The 16,690-nt window shown below is 50.6% G+C and overlaps 1 protein-coding gene across 1 annotated transcript in view; it reads right to left on the bottom strand.

Annotated features, from left to right (window-relative positions):
- The window catches only part of CABIN1 (calcineurin binding protein 1), a 100,132-nt gene that overhangs the window by 26,978 nt on the left and 56,464 nt on the right, over window positions 1–16,690 (bottom strand). The gene's annotated exons all lie outside the window — the stretch shown is intronic.

The raw sequence follows: 16,690 nt of genomic DNA, 5'->3' as shown, positions 1-16,690 counted from the left end.
TGAAACCATGGGCTGGCCTCAGAGCTTCACCGAGGAGCTGGGGAATGTTGGGTGGCCAAAGGCTGTGGTCCTTCAGACATGGAGAGCTGGATTTGAAGTCACAGAACCACAGAATGTTAGGGGCTGGAGGGGACCTCCAGAGAGCATCCAGTGCAACACCCCCTGACAGAGCAGGGGCACCTAGAGCAGATCACACAGGGACACATCCAGGTGGGGCTGGAATGTCCCCAGAGCAGGAGACTCCACAACCTCTCTAGGCAGCCTGCTCCACACCTCCAGCACCCTCACAGGGACAAAGTTTTCCCTTCTGCTCCCCTGGCACCTCCTCTGCTCCAGCTTGCCCCCAGTGCCCCTTGTGCTGTCCTAGGACATCCCTGAGCAGAGCCTGGCTCCGGCCCTGCACATCTTTATCCCCAGCACTGAGGGCAGCCCTCAGGCTGCTCTGCTCCCAGCTCCAAGCCCCAGCTCCCTCAGCCTGGCCTCCCAGCAGTGAGCCTTTGGGCTACAGAACACCTTGTCCTACAGAGTGCTCACCACAACCATCACATCCCAGGCTGCACAGAACTGGTTTAATGACCACATGTTCCACAACTGCACTTCATGGCCAGTCCTGCCTTGGGGTTGTGCAATCTGCAAGGGAGAGTGCTCTGGGGACATTTTATTGTGACTTCTCAGTACTTGTGGGGGATCTTACAGGAGGGATGAGGAGGTACTTCTACCAGGGCCTCAGGTTGCACCAGGGGAGGTTTAGGTTGGATATCAGAAGAAACTTCTTGTCTGAAAGGGTTCTCAAAGCCTGGCAGAGGTTGCCCAGGGAGGTGGTTGAATGCCCATCCCTGGAGGGGTTTCCAACAGGCAGAGATGTGATGCTGAGGGCCATGGTTTAGCACCAGCCTTGGCAGAGTTAGAGAATGGTTGGACTTGATGATCTCAAAGGTGTTTTCCAACTGAAGCTATTCTATACCACAAAACCCAAGCAGGAACAGAAAGGAAGATTTCCTGGCTGGAAAGCTGCTGCTCTTGTGCTGCCACAGCAAGTTTCTGTCTTCGAAGAATCTGTTATTAAACATCTTAGGAGCTCAATTCTTGCCCTGATATGCTCAGTGTGTTCACTTCAGCAGGCTGAGAGAAGAATCAGACTCCTCAGCAGTACCCGTGTTCCACTGGCAGATTCAAACACTTGTGCATCTAATTAAATTTCTGGGACAAGGGAATCTTTGGGGAGCAAGGCTGGAGACTGATAAAAATATAATTTAATTATCATTAGTCAGCTCAGATTTTGCAATGCCTAATTAGTCTAAGGAGATTTGATTTCAGGTGGTTAATCTGGGTGCTGTCAACACACCAGTCAACCAGATCTGAAAAAAAAAAAAAAAACAAAACTACAAATGCAACGCACACCAAGATTGCATGTCAGGATGGAACCCAGATTGTGACTGCTGCTGCATCAGTGCAAACCCTTCCCTCCTGCTTTATTCCCTCCTGGAACTCCCTGCAGCAGCTCTTTCAGCTGGGGTCATGTTTGTCATCCCTGTGAAAAAGCAGGGAAGAACAGCCTCTTTGATAGGAGTGCCTGGCTGGGAAGGAATTCTGCTTTCTAGACCCGTTCAGAGAGCAGGATATACAAACATTTACTCTTTTACCCTTGATTAAAGGTCTTGCTTTGATATTTTTTTAGTTTTACTTTCACTGTGAGCAAAACTCTTCAGCACTTGATGCGAGTTAGAAGCAAAGAAAACTAAATTAGATCCAAGCAGAGAAGCAGCAGACACGTAGTAACCAGCCTGTCCACAACAGAGCCAACCCTGTGTCTGTCTTCAGAGACTCTCCAGTTCTACTCTCCACAGGATGTATGGGAACTTGGGAAAAAAACCCCACAGCAATATCAGTGTTGGAAAATAGGAAACAATGACTTCAGCTGGATAGAAAGCACAGACAGTGCTGCCAACTTTTCTTACTCCTGCTCCTCCTCCTGCTCTCTACTCTTATCTTACTCCCTAGTGAGCAGAGAAAGCCATTTCTGCTCCTTCAAGTTTTCTTTCCAATCATTTTTGGTAGCTTCCCTTTTCCAGGACTTATCTACAGCTGCACCAGGACTGACCCCCGAGGCCAAACCCTCATTTCCTCCTGTCCCAACATCCACCGGAGCCTTCTACAGCTTGCCCACAAAGATCTTACCTGCTCCTGCAGCTCAGCAGCTGGCAGCAGGTACAGACCCTGTAGGTAACAGTCCCATCAAGCAGCACAGACTTCATTTCAACAGAGCAGCTTTTTCTTTTTCCTTTCCTTGCAGGCTGCAGATGAAGCACACACAATCTGGCCCTGGTATTTTTTGCTCCTCTGCATGTCTGTAAGCTGGGTGGCTGCCAAATCCTAAAGCAACCCAACGCCTCCGAATGGCACCACGCTGCAACAACCTACTTAGCCAATGTAACTGCACAAAACAGTTCAGGGGCAACTTAGCTGCATACTGTAGGAATGGAAGAGAGCCAGTGTGTAGGTTCCTGGTCTTTTTTTTTTTTTTTTTTTTGCATTAGCTCATCCTTCATTGGGACTAGGCAGATCACTTGGAGGGAGCTTTCCCACACTGGATCTGGAGTCGGTGGAAAATGGTTTTGCAGCTCCTTCTTCACATGCCCCCTGTGTACAATTTAATGTCACCCCAAGATGACAATAATGCAGCAACCCCATCTGCAATGCCAGAAGATGCTCACTGTGACAGGGACAAAGTCCATCAGATAGTTGCAGTTCCTCGGGGAACGCAGCTCCTCTGTCTTTCTGCAACAGGGCACAATGGAAGAGCTTAAATTCAAAGGGAGGCTGGGGCTGTTCCCTCCATCACTGCAATTGCACAAGCAGCTCTTTTTAAAAGGAAAGTCACTGAGTCCTCCTGCGTGGACTTGCAGCTTTACAAATGCAAAGCAGCAACAGAACTAAGATATTGCCCCGTGTTACATACCTGACTGTCTGACAGGCAGCCTCAAGACAAAGAAAGAAGAAAGAAACCTGCCCTCAGGAGTCAGAACAATCTTCCTTCCACCCACTGTGATTTTTATTAAGCAATATGCAAAACACTGATGCTGATGTGAGTTTACCAGAATTTATTTCACAGGTGATGCTGAATTCTTTATCATGCTGCAGGGCTGGTGTGTTGGGTTCCCCCCCGAGAGATTAAAGAAACAGTCGCATTCAAACCGCCCCCAATAATCACAGTTAAACTAAGCCACATCAAGCAGGGGTTTTGTCCTTCCTAAGTATCAATAACCTTCAGGGATAGTTATTGCTGAACCCAGCTCATACACTGCAACTCCTTTAAAAAGCTGAACCCTTAGCTATATGGCTTTCCTTTTTTAACAACCTTAAAAGACACAATCACAAAGCATGCAAAGGAAATGAACAGGAAGGGCCCAGGAAAAACCTATTGAGTTTGATTCAAGTTTGCACAGCAGCATTTGGAAACACAGAGGTGTGAGCAAAGTACCTCTCTTGACAGCACCCACACAGAGGAGTGCAGATTCTTGGGACGAACATTTGCAGTTCTTTGAAAAGTTTGTCTTCCCTGATTGTCACCACTTGGGCCACTTGACAAAATGCTTCCAAGCGCCGGCCACCAGAAGCACCCAAGGCGCTGCTCCTCTCTGCTGGCCACCATTCCAGCAGCTGAAACCTTCTCCTCCCCTCTGCAGCAGCCAGCAAAAGCTGTTTACATGAAACTAGAGGAAGGAGTGAGATGCTTCCAACGACTCCAAAATGCCTCTCAAGATCCAAAACATGGAGCTGCTCTCCATGCCTTCCTGCCTAAACAAACACTGGAAGAGCCGGGGGCGGGGGAAGCAAGCCTGACGTGTGAGCTGCAGCCGGGAGGCCCCCGAAGCTCTGCCGACAGCTCAGCACTGAATTTTATATTAAACACAAAGCAGAGCAACCAAGTCAGCAGGCCACGCTGCTGGGGACACTTGTTTTCAGCTTGAAGCTCGCTGCAGAGCCTCCCCTTGCAGCACTGGAGCCTCAGGAGGGTGTAGAGGAGCCAGCTGCACAGGCTGTGTGAGCACAGCTCCAGCAGCAGAGGCTATTTCCGAGGGCAGGCACTGAAAGAGGCAGGAAGCGCTCACCACTGCTCCAGAACTTTACAGGAAGGGATTCCCTGGGGTTTAAGGAATGCCTCTCTGAGGAGGAAAAGCTGACAGTTCCCAACAACCCCCAAAGGTCTCTGAAGCTGGCTGCTGCAGTTCCCTGAGGTCTCTCTTGAACTGAGGGGGCCAGAACTGGACACAATACTCCAGCTGTGGCCTCAGCAGGGCAGAGCAGTGATAATCATGAAGTCTCCTGGTTCCTCTGACTAGCCAGACAGCACCTTGGGATGCTTGTGAGGGACCCTGGCTTTGTTCCCTCCCACAAGCAAGTGAACCAGAGCTCTTGGCTGACTTCTTTTTAAGCCTCTGCTTTCACACAGAAAGAAGCACAAGATGCTGAAGTAGCACTCGCCTCACTCATGCCCTCTCTTACCGCTACCTAGCTCAAGGTAACATCTTGCACTGAGGGCCTGGAAAGCAAAGGAACATGGTTTAAACCAAACAGTTTCAGCACAGGATTGGAAACCTCACTCTTTTCAGTTAAGTCCAGTCCAGACCCCTGCACATCCCTTCTCCTATATTAAGTGTTGAAATCAGCAAGCGTGGCCCAAGACTTCCTGCTAGCTCCAAGTAACCATGAAACCACTGCTCCCTCCCCCATTAGGCAAATTACTAAACCACCTTTTCTCTCTTGATCTTACCCTGCCACCTGATTGTGGCTTTCCTTCTTTTCTACAGGTGATTCTGTTGTATTTCTCCCCTCCTCAATTCCTCATTTCATCTCCACTGCTATTCAGCGTGGAGTGGTACAACTCCACCTCTGTGACTTCAAGTGGGTACAGAAGTATTAAGACATGAAAGCAGCCACATTCAGAATATTAAAAGGATCAGCTGCAGGGACTGGTGTCACCAAGACAAAAAAGCAGCAGTCCCTTCTGACTGCAACTTAGCCAATTTCAGAACATTCCCACATTTTCAGAGCCTCCAAGCAGCACTCATCTTATCTACCATGAGTCTTGTTCACACACCACACTAACACAAAGTAGAACATAAAATCACAGAATCATCATCACAGCATGGCTCATCTCCTCCAACCTCCCCACCATGCCCAGGGACACCTCTCAGATAGATTCAGCTGCTCCAGCCCTCATCCAGCCTGGCCTTGAACACCCCCAGGCAGGAGGCAGCCACAGCCTCCCTGGGCAGCCTGTGCCAGACTCTCACCACCCTCACACTCAACAACTTCTTCCTCAGCTCCACTCTAACCCTGCTCTGCCTCAGCTTCAAACCATTCCCCCTTGGCCTGTCTCAGACTCCCTCAGCAAAAGTCTCTCTGCAGCCTTCCTGCAGGATCCCTTCAGGTCCTGGCAGGCAGCTCTGAGGTCCCCCTGGAGCCTTCTCCTCTCCAGGCTGCACGTCCCCAGCTCCCTCAGCCTGGCCTCACAGCAGAGCTGCTCCACAGCCCTTGGATCATCTTTGTGGCCTCCTCTGGCCTCCCCCCAGCAGCTCTGTGTCCCTCTCCTGCTGGGGATACCAGAGCTGGAAGCAGGATTGGAGCTGAGGTCTGAGCAGAGCAGAGCCAAGGGGCAGAATCCCCTCTGCTGCCCTGCTGCCCACACTCCTCTGGCTGCAGCCCAGCACACAGCTGCCTGCTGGGCTGCATGAGCTCCACGGATGTTTGGACAATTAACAGACAATTTTCACCTCGTTTCTCTCTCTTCCAAATACAAAATATTCTCAGAGTCTTAAATCTCAGATTTGTCAATTCCTAGAATTTTACATCTGACTTGACACGAAATTGGCTTTAACCCTCGAAAAGAAGAGCCCAGCCAGGCTCACTTGGGAAGACTGTTACGTGTGAGTATGAATCAGGGCCATGCACACACACCAGGCAGGGAGAGGGAGTCATTTCCTTGCTGCAGAGGCAATTACATAAACCCAGAAATGCCTTGTTAAGATGCTGAGCTCCAAGCTGAGGGGGAATTAGTGAAAGAGAACCTGAGGTCTCTGGGCAGCCTTTGCAAAGCACTGGGCTTGGCCCTTTGCCAGCCACAATCACTTGGTCAGGAGGCTTGAGGAGCTCTTCCCCAGACGGTTCCCATGCACCATGTGATCTCACAACGTCAACACAAAGTCACAGCAAGCCTTTTTAAAGGGAAATGGCTTGCCAGGCTATGCAAAAGGGAAAGGAAGAAGCCATGCTGTTCCACTGCTGCACCCAAAGGGAGGCAGAAAAGTAAGCCAGGAGGAGCTGCAGAGAATTCTCTTACAACCTGGTTGGAAGGTGCAGTCCTCTCCCAGCCATGACACAGCTGCACTCCCTCCTGGGCTCTGCAACTGTGTGCCTCAGGCAGACATCACCCACTTGAAAAGCCAGGCAGCACGGGAGGTGAGTGCACAATGCAGCATCCCCTGGATGAAGCCAACTGCTCCCCAAGCTGCATTTCCAAATCAGCACCAACAGCTCCAGTGGAGGATCCATCCCCAGAGGACTCTGAGATTGCCACTCTTCCAGCCTCTCATTTCTCCACTCTGCAGATCAAGGGTACTGAAGCAAAGGTGGATTTGAAGATGCAGCTGTAGAACACTGATTTCCCCCCCTCACCCCCTTTGCTGTCAAGATTAAAAAAGGTTCCCATTTGGACAGCTGGACAGTTCCTCAAGCTGGAAGGTCAGTTACTGATAAAAAACACTTTTGGACACATTATTTAAGTATATTCATGGAGCCTTTCCTCCAGAAGCTGCTCCCTTTTACCAGCTGTATTTTGGGAAAGAGAAAAATGGATTGGTTAGGAAAGGAATTAAATTATCAGCAGCTGAGTTTCCTTCACTGCATCTTGCAGCCAGTCCAGGGTTTACAAAGGTGAGGAAGAGGCCTGCCAAAGGGATGGAGAAGAGCAGAAGTCATCCACAGATTTAGTCAGGCACTTCCACCTATCCAAAAAAAACACAGAGAAAGGTGCAAGCTCATCCACGTTGAGAGTTTCTGACTCTGCCTTTGCTATGCCAGTGTCTTTTCTGGGGGCACGTTTTGGTTTATGTCCTATCCCTGTCTCAAAGAACCTGGAATTCTTTCTCTGGAAGAATATAAAGCACAGAAAACCAATTAATACAGACTGCTTCTAGATCTTCTAAACAGCCAGTAACTTGATTCAGAAACCTGATGAAAGGAACAGGAAACCCTTGCCAGGAAAACTCCTTACCAGGATTTTGCATTTTTGCAGGCATTTTTCAGGGCCAGGTGCAGGAAGAATTCTTTACCAGCAGAATAAATGGTTAGCAGGGCGTGTCTAGAGAGTGGCAGGGCTTCTGGCTTTGCTCACCAGACAGCTTTCCATTGTTTTAAGGGGATTTTTTCTGCTTAGATCTGTTCTGTGTATCTGCTATAACCAGACTGTCTGGCATCAGATGCAGATGGTACTCAAATCTAATGACACAAGCTTGGTACAGCCCCATCCATCTGCCTGGGGGTGGGCAGACCCCTGCAGTACCCCCTGCAGATGTTAGCAAACTCACATTTTTCAACTCCATGAGGCATTTGTTTAATCTAACTCCACATGTTGGTAACAGACACACAGACATGCAATGGTATCATCTAGAAACCTAAGAAAGAAAAGATATTTAAGGGCCCTGGCTCACCCGAACCTAGAAAGGAGCTCCATAAACTATGGAACATGAAGAGGTGTGCCAACTGCTGAGACTTGGCACCTTGCTAAATGAGCTCTTTGGGGCTTTTTGATGCTGCAGGAAGGGTCCCCTTCCAGTAGAGGATGCCACCTTTTCCTGTGGCAGTGGGTCTGAAGGATTTCACAGGATTTGAAGGAACACACTTTCACCTACTTGCAGCCCAGAGAGACAACCAGAGCCTGGGCTGCATCTAGAGAAGTGTGGCCAGCAGGGTGAGGGAGGTGACTCTCCCCCACTGCTCCACTCTGGTGAGACCCCATGTGGAGCACTGTGTCCAGTTCTGGAGCCTCTATCACAAGAAGGATATGGACAGGCTGGAAGGTGTCCAGAAAAGGGCCACAAAGGTGAGCAGAGGGCTGGAGCTATGGGGACAGATTGAGAGAGTTGAGGCTGTTCAGTCTGGAGAGGAGAAAGCTCCCAGGAGACCTTCTTGTGACCTTCCAGTATCTGAAGGGGGCTCCAAGAAAGCTGGGGAGGGACTTTTCAGGGTGTCAGGGAGTGATAGGACTGGGGGGGGATGGAGCAAAACTAGAAATGGGGAGATTCAGATTGGATGTCAGAAGTTGTTCCCCATGAGGGTGGTGAGACCCTGGCACAGGTTGCCCAGGGAGGTGGTGGAAGCCTCACCCTTGGAGGTTTTTAAGGCCAGGCTGGATGTGGCTGTGAGCAACCTGCTCTGGTGTGAGGTGTCCCTGCCCATGGCAGGGGGTTGGAACTGGATGAGCCTTGAGGTCCCTTCCAACCCTGACAATTCTATACTTAAATATCCAACTTCTAGATGTGAAAAACTCATTACCCAACACATAAAATTTAGGTGATCACCCTTTTAATTGCAAGGCATTCCACACACCCCCCATGCAAGACTCAACTGTTTTACCATTTTGAGCAGTGAAGTAGGCTGTCAGGAGTGCTAAGTTCTTCAACCAAAATATTACACATTTTAAAGCCAATAAAAACTGCTCTTCAACTTCACATCCCTTACTTTTCAGCAAGCAAGATGCTTCCATGCCCACTCCTGCCTCACAGGTGACATGGATGCAGCAGCCCTGTGCTGACAGCAGGGAGTCTCTTTCAAGCTTTCAGACTCTCTTGTACATAAGGACACCCACACTGAGATGTCAAGATGAGAAGCTGTGAAATCCCCATGTTTCCAAAGTACTTCAGCATATTCATACAGCACTTAGAACAAGCAGCATCAGCCACCTGTATGCTTTTTACAAACACAGCACCAAGTTAGACTCAAAATCTCAGAAAGTAACCAAAAAATCAGAGGGTCTCAGGTCAGCTCAGTAGTGCAGAGCAAAATCCATCATTTCAGAGAGCAGCACTGCTCAAGTACTCTGTTCTTTCTTGTCAGCACCAAAGCACTACAGTACCTGGCATCAGGAGATCCTGCTGAAAGACATCTGCAGGAACAGAAACCAAGAGGTCCAGAGATCACTTACTTGCTACTTCGAAAAGAGAAAACCCTCTCAAGTATTATCAGAAGGCAGCTCATGAAACACAATCAAGTGATAACCTTTAAAGCTACTAGAGAAAATCCTTCAGGTTGATTTCATCTTGAAACAAAATTTCATCTTCACATCAAATCACCTAGAAGCAGCCTCCTCACAATACCTTGAGACTAAGATGTGTCCTTCAGCCAGGATTTTCTCTTATCTCAGAGCACTGTGAGTAACAATGCAGCTACAGCATCTGTCTCTGTGGGAGGCACACCCAAGGCCTTTACAGAGAGGGACACTGTTCTCAGTGACCTGTTGGGCTTCCTTCAGCTGCTTCTCTCGACTGACATGCCCAGAACGAAAAGGTAAGAAGGCTCTGGGTGATGTGACAGAAACCCAAGCAGATTTGTGCACTTGGTCACACAAGAGCCACATTGCTGTGGGCAGGCTTGAGGGAGCTGGGGGTGTTCTACCTGGAGAAGAGAAGGCTCCAGGGAGATCTTAAAAGCAGCCTGCCAGTACCTGAAGGGGCTACAAGAAGGCTGCAAAGGGACTGTTCCCAAAGGCCTGCAGGGACAGGACCAGGGGCAATGGTTTGAAATGAGAGCAGAGCAGAATGAGATTGGATGTGAGGAACAAGTTGGTGACATGGATGCAGCAGCCCTGTGCTGACAGCAGGGAGTCTCCAACAATAAACAACAATCTTCCAACAATAAAGATATTGAATGGGCCCCATCCTATTCAATATCTTTATTGATGATGTAGATGAAGGAATTGAGTCCATCATCAGTAAGTTTGCAGATGACACTAAGCTAGGTGCAGGTGTTGATCTGCTGGAGGGTAGAAGGGCCCTGCAGAGGGACCTGGACAGGCTGGATGGGTGGGCAGAGGCCAATGGATGAGATTTAACAAGGCTAAGTGCAAGGTTCTGCACCTTGGCCACAACAACCCCAAGCAGCGCTACAGGCTGGGGACAGAGTGGCTGAGAGCAGCCAGGCAGAAAGGGACCTGGGGGTGCTGGCACATGAGCCAGCAGTGTGCCCAATGGTGTCCTAGCCTGGATCAGGAATAGTGTGGCCAGCAGGACAAGGGAGGTTATTCTTCCCCTGTACTCAGCCCTCGTCAGGCAACACCTTGAGTCCTGTGTCCAGTTCTGGGCTCCTCAATTCAAGAGAGATGTTGAGGTACTAGAACATGTCCAGAGAAGGGCAACGAAGCTGGGGAGGGGCCTGGAACACAAACCCTATGAGGAGAGGCTGAGGGAGCTGGGGGTGTTCAGCCTGGAGAAGAGAAGGCTCAGGGGAGACCTCATTGCTGTCTACAACTACCTGAAGGGAGGTTGTAGGCAGGTGGGGGTTGGTCTCTTCTCCCAGGCAACCAGCAGCAGAACAAGAGGACACAGTCTCAAGTTGTGCCGGAGGAGGTATAGGCTGGATGTTAGGAGGAAGTTCTTCACAGAGAGGGTGATTGCTCATTGGGATGTGCTGCCCAGGGAGGTGGTGGAGTCACCATCACTGGAGACGTTCAAGAGGAGACTGGATGAGGCACTCAGTGCCATGGTCTCGTTGATTGCCCAGGGCTGGGAGATCGGTTGGACTGGATGACCTTGGAAGTTTCTTCCAACCTGGCTGATTCTATGATTTTAAGTTCTGCACCATGAAGCTGCTGGAACACTGCAACAGGTTGCCCAGGGAGGTAGTTGAAGCTCCATGCCTGGAGATGCTCAAGGTGAGGCTGGACAAGGCTCTGAGCAACCTGATCTAGTGGAGGATGTCCCTACTGACTGCAGCGGGGTTGGACTGGGTGACCTTCGGAGGCCCCTTCCAACCCAACCCATTCCATGATTCTCTGATTAGGAGGTGACATATCAATCTGTAGTTTTAAGCACTACCTCTGGTTGGGTACTGCCAATAGGTCATCAAGCTTTCATCAGCATTGCTATGACCTGACTCCTGTCTAGCAGCTTACAAGCCACATCCTCCCAGATATGCCTAGGCAGAGGCTTTGCATCTTATTCAGGACTCAACCAAGATTAGTAAATTGCAGTGACTAGACTGTGAAGCTAGAAAGATGAAGCAGCTGCCGATCAAAATGCAATAAAGAACTGTCAATATCTTTAAGAGCCTGAATAGAAACTAGCAGAAGGAACCTGGAGAAGACAGAAAATACCACACATGCCAGGAATGGAACTAAAAAAATAAATATGTTACACTCAGCTGTTCACTAGCGGTGATCAAATTTGATTAGGGTTTAAAAAGTGACACGAATGGCAGGTTCCAGCCCCAGCTGATATTCTGCTATGTGAGCACAGCCTGGAAGCACAGGGAAATACCTGCATTTTTCACCAAGGCTGGAAAGAACAAAAGCAATGGAAAGCTGAACCAAAATGTAAACTCCTCTAGTGTTCTGACACAGCTAAAACAATAGCCAGTGAGAACAGTCATAGAATCCTAGAATGGTCCAGGGCAGAAGGGATCTCCAAAGATCATCCAGTTCAACCCCCCTGCAGTCAGCAGGGACATCCCCAACTAGATCAGGCTGCCCAGAGCCTCGTCAAGCCTTACCTTGAATATCTCCAGGGATGGAGCCTCAACCACCTCCCTGGCAACCTGTGCCAGTGTTCCCCTACCCTCATAGTAAAGAGCTTGTTCCTAACATCCAATCTAAATCTGCTCTTCTTCAGCTTAAAGCCATTGCCCCTGGTCCTGTCACTGCAGGCCTTTGCAAGCATCCTTCTTGTAGCCCCCTTCAGGTACTGGCAGGCTGCTATTAGGTCTCCCCAGAGCCTCCTCTTCTCCAGGCTGAACATCCCCAGCTCCCTCAGCCTGGCCTCGTAGCAGAGCTGCTCCAACATCATTCTCGTGGCCCTGCTGTAAGATCAGACCAGGGTTCCCTAGTCCTTTTTTTTTCATGCCAGTTCTCTAAGGGTCTGTTTGGAAATAAATGACTTAGTTCATCTTTGAAGGTCACAGTTCTGTCTGAGGTTTCCCACTGGCTTAGGAATGACAGAAGTAGAACAGGCTGGATTTCAAACTGTTTGCCAGCTGAAACTGAGGGCAAGAAGCAGCTTGTTTAAAATAGGTAGCAAGGAAGAAATTTATCATTTGAGTGGTGATGAAGCAGAAAGAGACAGGTGCAGTGGTAAAGAGGAGTCAAGCCTTGCTCCTGTGAAACAACTCCAGCTCTGCATGAGTTTGCACATTTCATCCTCACCAATTAGGGTCTTTAAATTATTAGGAGTTGACAGATAACTTTTTATCATCTCTTCTTCCCCCCATGGAACACTTCCCTTCTCTGTCCAACAAGTAGAAGCCCTGACTGCTATAAAAGGCAAAAAACTCTTACTGTTACACACCCCAGAGCTAACCTCCAGATATCTTTTCTGCTTTGATACAGGAATTCATGCAACAAAAAAAATAATTGTTACTCAAGTAGTTCACCTTTTGGGGGTAGGGGGGAACGTGTGTTAACACCTAAAGCTGTCTTGCTTTCAGGGCCTCCCAGAGCTTCCTCAGCAACTTAAACCCAAACAAATGAAAGGAGTTCTCGAATCAATTGTAAGAGTCAGTGGAAATGTCTACTTCAAGCAAACATTTCGGCAGCAGCCTGCCTAGCACCACAGCTAAAGCAGAGTGATCTCTGACACGGCCAGAGGAGCAAGGCATTGCAGAGAAGCTGTAATTCAATTATGCTATTTACAGTCACATAAATCACAGCATACACAGGGGGAGCCTCAATATTCAACCAGCAGCAATACTACAACAGCCTCCTCTAGCATGAGGCATGGCAGTGGCTCAGTTCGGCAGGCAGAAGACAGGCTACAGCCTGCTGCACTTGGATTTCACTGGTATCATGAGATGGGAAGTCTCTGCTTGAGAACCACCAGCGTAATTATTGAGGGGAATGCCTCTACCTTTAGAGTATTTCAGCCCCTGCTAAAGATGCTAACAACACACCAAAGTCCTCTTACTGAAAACAAGCAGAACAGTATCTGGATATTCAAGATATCAGCCTGAACACGCTGCTCCAATGGAAGAGGCACATCCTGCAGCTCCCCCCAGTCCCTGGGGTAATAAAAGCCTCCACAGCATCTGCTTCGTGCAAAGTACCCACAGCACACACCACAAAACAAAATAATCTGCTGCTGCACAAATAAACACAGGCTGCAGTAAATTCACACGACAACCCAAGAGAAACACGAAGCTGCCCCAGCGTTCGCGCTGAGGCACCACCGGGGCTGGCTGCAATTAAGACACACGTTCTAAAATTCTCAACATGTGACCGGTCAAAGCCCACCGGTTTTAACAACCTGCTAATTACATCGGAATCCTCTTATCCTGCCTCCCTCCAGCTGAATGGAGCAGGGGTTGCTACAGAATAGTAGCTCATGCTGTTAGGTCAGCGGTAAGCAGGGGAATCTCCAGCGTGAGCCCGGCTGGCGTAGGCACAACAGCAGAGATCACAGCTGGGTTGCTCTGTGCCAGACATGCTTTCTACAGACCCACCGCCTTTTTTTTTTTTTTTTTTTTTTAATCCCCTTTCTAGACATGAAAGCCTCCCCTTGCAAGCTTTAGGGCTGAACTGAAAACGAGGGCGCTAAATAATTCATCCCACTAAGGGGGTGGAGGAAGGAGCCCAAGAAACCCCAAACAATGCAGACAGAAGAAAACAAAAATCCCTCACCCTTTCGTCCCCCCTTCCAAACTTCTCTTGGCTTCTCCGTTTCCCATCACTTTCACCATTTTCCTCTGTGCGGCAAGGCAGGGATGTTACGGCCTCTAACCGAAGGCGAACGGAACTAAGGAAAGAGGTATTTCCCAACCACGGCGGCAAAGGTCATCAGAGCCCATCTCCTGCCTGCCCGCGCTGCCTGCTCGGCGCTGTAGGTGAGCCTACGGGGCCCGGAGCCCGCCCAACCCCGGGAAAGGGAGTCCCCGCCACGGGGCACGGCCGGCTGCTCGGGAAAGGCCAGTCCAGTCTCACCGAGAAACGCCCTACGAAGCGGAGCTGCCGGCGGCTGTTCGTGCTTCTAGCAGCAGGGAGAACGCAAACTTACTACGGCAGCGCCTCGGCGTCCCCAGCGAGGGCCCCGCGCCGCCCCTCCCCCCGGGGCATCCCCGCGCAGCCCAACGCCCCGGCCGCAGCCAGCGGCACTGGGCACGGCTGCAGCACCGGCGCGGCTGCAGCACCGGCACGGCTTCCCCGCCGGCCGCGGCCTCCCCGCGGGGCGCTGGGAGGGGTGTGGGGGGAAGTTCCCCTCGAGCCTCCCGCGCCCGCCCCACGCAGGGCGGCCGCTTCCCAGGGCGGCGGGGCCGCCCCTCGCACTCACCATTCCCGGGGCGGTGGGGCTGGCTCCGCCAGAGTTCCCCCGGCGGCCCACCGAGCCAGAGCGCCCCCGGCCCGGCACCCAGCACCGCTCCGCGCCGCCCCCGCGCCCCCACCTGACCGCGCCGTCGCCGCTGCGCCCCCGCCCCGGCTCGGCGCATACTTCCTTTCGCACCGGAGTTTGCCCGACCCTTGGGAACCGGCGTACCTCCGATTTCCTGCCGCGGCCGCTATTTATTTATCGACTTGATTTTGCCCCCTTCCCCTGCCCCCAGGTGCCGCGGGCGGCGGGCAGGGCTGGAGCCGTTCACTCCTGCGCTTACGGAGGACGTTGGTCCCTGTCACAGCCGAGCCTGGCTCGCAGCCATCCCACTTAGGGCAAGTGAGTAAACAGCTGCTGCCGTCGGTTCGCAGCCATTAATAACGAGCGGTTATCTGCTCCCACCTGTCCGCCAAACCTTCCCGAAATATTCCCTGACCCAGTTTAACCCCGCTGCTGCCGCTCCGCCGCCCTTCGCCCCGCCGCCGCCACCCAAGGCCCCTTCCTGACCTATTTCTCTCAAGCGCGGCCAGGTTCCTGCTGTCCCTGCAGCTTTCTCGCCTGGGTGCTGGGCGCGGAGTGAAGAGGCAGAGGCCTCCTGCCACCGGCCGCCTCCTGCTCGCAAGCGGCTCCCCCGCCGGCAGCTGCAGCCATGGCTGCCCGGGGGGCCTCCGGCGCCACGCACGCAGCCGGTGTCTGCCGTGTGTTCGCCCCCGCAGCCGTGCCGCTTCGCGGCTCCCCGCCGTGTAGCCCAAACACCTTTCGCCAACGGGCAGGATGATCCTCCGACACCATTTCCTTGGATTTACGTTGGCACAGCGTCCCCTCTCCCTGTCCCTGGGGGTTAAACTCATCTCCAGCTCCTGAAATACCAGGGGGTGCTGGTGCCACGTTTCTTTGCTACCTTTCCATCGCGTCCTTTTCCCTTTCTCAAACTATTTGAAGGGGAAAACAAAGCTCTGCCCTTGTCTTTTCCCTCCGTACTTCTGCTTATTTCAGTCAATCCCCTATTAACAGACCCCAAGCCTGCACCAGTCCACTGCCAACCTCAGTCCATCTAATCCTTCCTCACAAACTGATTGGTATTTCTCAATCTGAGTTTAGCACAGCTAAATCTCCCTTTTGCCAGCCGCTCAGCCAGGCTTCTCTGATTACCTTCATCAGAGAAGTTTAAACGTTTTATCTTTACATCTTCCCTTCCCTCGCTTCTGCCAGCAGAGCAATTGCTGTGACTTCCTCCTGGCTTCTCCAAACGTTGCAGGCGTTTGTCTCGTTCCCTACCCCCCACCCCCAGCTCCTGACTGCTAGGATTACTGTCAAGTGCTCAAAATCTATCCTAACACCTCAGGTTTAATAGCCCCACTTCACCACTGCTACAGTACCTACAGGCTACGCAGAAGCCAGCTGCTAAGATCTTTCCCATTGTTTGAGCCGCTTTTTACCCAGCTTTTCATTTCTTCATGTTCCTCTTAACACATCAGTCCTGTGCTTCTCACAGCGAAAGCTGAACACACCTTGTCCCTTTGGGACCTCACTCCGTGTATTTATGCTTAACAGCAGCTTGGAACAACAAGAAAACTAAAGAGTTTATCATTTATCAAATTACATTCATCAACAATACCCTGGGCTGTATCTCTCCACTTCAGCTGCACAATTCAGCTGTTTTGTTTGGTTTGTTTTAAAGATTTCACTGGTTTGGTTTGTTTCAAAATTTCACTACAGGCACGGCCACCTCTTTAAAGTCAGCTTCATCACCTCTTCTGTCTTACTACCAAAGGCAATGACCCCGTTCTACACTGATTAACTATGCAGTTCTGGGCACTCACTACCACTTCAAAAATCCATTAACCTTTACTCTTTTGACTGCACAACTTGGATTTGTGTTTTAAATGCAGAACTGAAAGGAATGTTTGCTTTCTATGTATGCAAATAGGCTTCTTTGTGACCTGCAATTTAGTCCCTGTTAACAGCCCAGCTCCTACCTCCTCTACTTGCACTGGAGCTCTTTCCTACGTGTTATCATTTATTTATGCAAATTAAGTAAGTGGTGGTCCCTGGAACTAAATAGGTCATAAAATGTTTAAAGTTAATAGCCCAAGGAGTGGGTGTTCACTAGGTTGGAC

Source organism: Indicator indicator, chromosome 26, assembly GCF_027791375.1.
Source record: "Indicator indicator isolate 239-I01 chromosome 26, UM_Iind_1.1, whole genome shotgun sequence".
Taxonomy (NCBI): domain Eukaryota; kingdom Metazoa; phylum Chordata; class Aves; order Piciformes; family Indicatoridae; genus Indicator; species Indicator indicator.
This window is presented reverse-complemented; position numbering and strand designations above follow the sequence as displayed.